Below are 4,607 nucleotides of genomic sequence, written 5' to 3' on the forward strand. Positions count from 1 at the left end.
CCAGTAGCTCCCATGGGGCTGTCGGATCGATCCATGGTCCCCTCATTGATGGACCCCGCTGGCTGGCCAACAAGGACGGTAGTCGGGGTTGAAGGACGGGATTGCCCCATGGCTGTCGGATACCCCCTTAGGCACGTTAGCTGCCTCGTCATCCTAACCCATCACTATCCTTCTTTGTGATTCGCCAGCTCATGCGACCCCTTGTCCGCATCATGGCCCTGCAGCCAGTCAGAACTCTACACAAGATAAACATATTAAAAATCTTATGTATTAATCTCACCCTCCAATTTTCTTAAGAAAATTAGACAGTTGAGATTATATCAAAATCTTAAAGAAAGCCTGTTATGACTCGTGCTTTGGGCCAAGTCAGCTCAAGGCCCGTTCAATATTTCTGCTCTTCTTCTTAAAATCATGGCCCGTTGGGCCGCGATCAGTCTCATCCTTATAAGTCAGATGCAATTTGATAAAATTTGGGAAATTCTTATGCTATAGAAATCTTGTTCAAAATTAAAGATCAAATCAAATAAATGACTTCCCTCTATTGTGCATGCTGATCTCTATAGGCCTCTATGGCCCTGCTTTGGGCCCTCTATGCGGCCCATCTGTATGGGCTTTCCTATGCGCTATTGTGCCAATGGTTGGGCTCTTTGTGCCCTGGTGCTCACCAGCAGCTGGCCAGCTTGAGTGCTGCTTCTGGCTGGCGGCTGGCTTGAGTGCCGCTGGCCGCTCCATCGGCTTTCCACTTAACAGCTTTTTAAAGTTTTATTATTATTCTTTTGTTTCTTTGTGTGTTCTTCTTCTTTAGCACTTAAAACTTAATGCCATAATAATTTCAAAACATTTTCCAAACGATATAAAAAATGGCCATGTTAAAGATTTGCAAGAATGAATGCATGGAGGGAAAATTCATAGTAAAATAAATATATAATTAATAAATGATGCATATAATAATTCTAAAATGTGGATATTCTTACTACTAAAAATCCATTTATCAATATCCTGCCGTTTTCTGAATTATTTTTCATCCCCTTTCATCCCCCTTTTCATCATTTCCCTGATCGTATTTAAGAGAAACGCACATGCTTCATTGAGCCTAGATGGCGGCGTGGTCGTCTTTGGCCGGATGAGCTGTGACGCCACGCGGGATATTCCCACCACATCTAAAGCTGTGGCTCTCACTAAAGTTGGACCCATCTACTGCGTCAACAATAAAATAATATCGGTCCCTTGTAAGACTGGTGGGCTTCTCAGATGCCATCTCGGCAATGAACTGTCTGTCCGAAGAAACCATCAGAACTAAACTCTGCTGCAGTTCACATCAACGGGAAGGAGAACAAATTACTGGACTTCCAGAACAAAATGAGAATGTATCTGAGGCACACAAGATAAAAGCAAAAGTTATAATCAATTACTGTAGTTCACTGTACAGACTTGAGATCTCAACCAAATATCCTGATCTTTGAACAGCGAAAATTGATGCCATTTGCATCAGACTCAAGGCTTCCAAGTGATGGCTAACACTTTGGGGGACGACACGGGTGAACTTGCTACACTGGACCATTTGGAATGATCAGACATGGGCATGATGCTTGAGACCGAAGTAGGTTCCCGGACGAACAGGCCTGAGAGATTGTTGCTGAGGTCGTCGGGTGTGAACTGCACGACAGAGGACAAGTCTGTTTCCCCACTCAGTTTTTGTGCAGCGGCCTGGTGCAATCTCGTGTACGCAGGGATCACCTTACAGGAGACTGAAAGCTTGAGCTCGTCCCTCATTTTCTCGTCGGGGACTATCCACGAGGCCTGCTCTTTGCAAGCGTGAGTAAATGCCTTGTTAAACTGGCGTAAGGCTTCCCTCGTCGCTGCAGCATCGTTCGGCGGCGCTGGCGATGGCGCCAGTGTGGCGAGGACCTTGGCCCACGCTAAACGCTCGTAGCTACCTGCGTATTTTTTAACCTTGGACTCGTTCTTAAAGATCCATTCGTCTCCGAGGGAGTCCTTGAGCGGGCTCCCGCGGACCTTGTTCAACACGTAGCGAAGATTGTTGGCGAGGAAGAGATAGGCCAGTGGGACTTCGCGATAGGCCTCGGCCTTGCTGTCCAGCTTGCAGAGGAGCACGAGAAGGAGCCAGGCGAACCTGGACGAGATGGTGGAGATGAAGCTCTCTCCGCTGCGGTAAGCGGGAGACGGCGGCGACGGCGGCATCGACGTTCCCATGTTTGCATCGAACAAGGGCTCTGGTAAGGAGGCAGGCACTTGGAGGGGATGATCGACGTATATATCCGAGAGGGCGTCGCTGTAGTTCGCGAGGAAGATGAGATAGTTCATGGTGTACTGCGTGAGCTGGTGCACACCGCCGCCTGGAACTAGACCTTTGGATGCATCTTTCTGGATGGTGGACTCGAAGTCGGAGAGAAGGGTGCGGACCGCCTCGGCTAGCCTCCCGAGGGAAGAACTGGCCTGAGTGCGAACTGCAGCCGTGGAGTCGCGGGAGAAGACGGATTCTATCACGGGAAGCAGCTCGAATATGGAATTGTACATGTCTAACAGCCGGAAAACCTTCTCCGGCGTGATCTTCGTCTTTTGCGCAACCAGCTCGGGAAAACCCAGGAAATATATTGCCGGGTCTCTCGCAATCTCGGCAAAGGAGGATTCGCGGATGGAAGAGGAGGATGCAAAGACGTGGTCGCAGAGAGCTCGTTCCCCTGCGAAGAGGGTGCGGACGGTGGTCTTGGAGGCAGCAAGCCAGTTTCGGATTCTCAGTCCCAGGACATCCCACTCGAGCTTCTGAATCTGGGCTGGACTGAGGCTGTCGAACCCAAGCTTGTAAAGCCCCTCATCGACGATGGAGCGACGGATCGTCTTGTAAATGTCGACGCACTCCTTGCCATAGCCGCAGGTAATCATACACTCTGCGATCGCTTTAAGATCAGCCATCGCGAGCATAGAGACGCCTTCCACTTCGTCGATGGTCTCTTTACCGGCATGGATCTCATCGTCCTCTAGATCGGACGTGGAGGAAGTAGAATTAAGCGAACGACATGATCTTTCTGAAGCAGAGATCGATTCGGGGTCGAGACGATCGCGGTTCGCGGAGAGGATCTGATAGAACTCCTTCTGTAGGCAACGCATCGCGGCCTTCATGAGTTTCTGACCCCTCACGATGAAATGGGCGCCAGACACAGGAGAATCGGCCATAATAGAGTGCATAGTGTGCTGGAGATCCGTCACAGCGCGTAGAAACTTGTGTGCCTCTTCGCGACTCTCGTAGAAGATGGAGGTTATTTTGGCGTAGGCCGACACATGGGGGTCCCATTTGGCAATGATCTCCTCTGCCTTTTGGATGTTCTCCTCTATCTTGATGGTCGAGAAGATATGTTGTTGAGGCGTCGCTGGTGTCTTCTCGTGCGACGTTTCCCGGCGATGCCCCCATTTCGGAGAGGCGAGATGGAAGATGCTGCGGATTCTATTGGCGGGTGACATCAATATCCCTCAAAGGGTGGGCAGTCGCCTTCTTGGGCAAAGGGGACGGAAGACGACGACTGAGAGAGGAAGATTAATGAAGTTTTTCGTCTTAAGCATGCGAAGTCACCAGAAGTGGGAATCAGATACCTGCCCAGGCAGAGAAGGGCGGTGTTTATATAAGGTCTCCGAACGGACCCCTTGACTCGTCGAGCGCTCATGAGACAAGGTGGCCGGTAAGCTATCTCGCGGGTTCTCGATAAGAGTCACGCGTGAGGTTTGTTCCCTGTTCCCATCTTCAATCTCCGGCAGAAAATTTTAATATACCTGCGCTTGATGTGTCCCATGACAACTGTCGTACTTGCCTTGGCCGAATGTCTTGACCGTTCGTAATTTCCGGCTCTCCTGGTATTAATCTCTAAAAGAATCAATATTTATGTCCACATGGCCTCCTCTTACTGTGCGGCCAGTAATATCATCATATCTTTATATTGAAGGTCTAATGTGCATTGGTTTCATCCCAAGTCAGGCTGAGCACGTTTATTAATAACGTAGATAACAATACCATATCATTGTTTGTCTGGTTGACTCCCCCCCCCCCTCCCCCTGTATTTTCAACTGAAAGAAACAGTGTCTCCCAATCAATATTTTCACCTTTCTCATATCTTTTGATTCCCTTTAAGGACGTCCAGATTGGTGCTGATGGATAAAAAGATTTCTAGAGCCTAATGTCGGGGCATTTTTCATGTTTGAGCATAGTTTCCGGTCATTTAGACACGCGACTATGTAAAAGCACAGCGGGTATGTTGCCGACAGTGTATCATATCTTTCATATCCCTGGAGTCCGTCGATTGGAGGATAATATGAAACCGTTGGTCTCGACTATTCTAACGATGGTTTTAGTTAACATGATGACTCAGGGGTAGACGTTGACTTCCTTCGTCGATGTAGGATTGTTCGAAAAAATGTTTCTGACGTCGGAAGGATTAGTCTCTGTTCACCGCAGATCGTACAACGATCATCATCGGCGGTAGAGGTCCTTCGAGGAGACGAAGATGTTGCGATGTCTAGCATTGCTGGTTTTGGAAGGGGAAAGCTACGATTAGGGCACAACAAATAGAGTTAGCAAGGTAGAAACTGGGTAAAGT

The 4,607-nt window shown here is 48.7% G+C and overlaps 1 pseudogene; it reads right to left on the reverse strand.

Annotated features, from left to right (window-relative positions):
- Window positions 1-1,386: 1,386 nt before the first annotated feature.
- Window positions 1,387-3,594, reverse strand: LOC144701709 (exocyst complex component EXO70H1 pseudogene; annotated as a pseudogene).
- Window positions 3,595-4,607: the final 1,013 nt, after the last annotated feature.

Source organism: Wolffia australiana, chromosome 1, assembly GCF_029677425.1.
Source record: "Wolffia australiana isolate 7733 chromosome 1, ASM2967742v1".
Lineage (NCBI taxonomy): Eukaryota > Viridiplantae > Streptophyta > Magnoliopsida > Alismatales > Araceae > Wolffia > Wolffia australiana.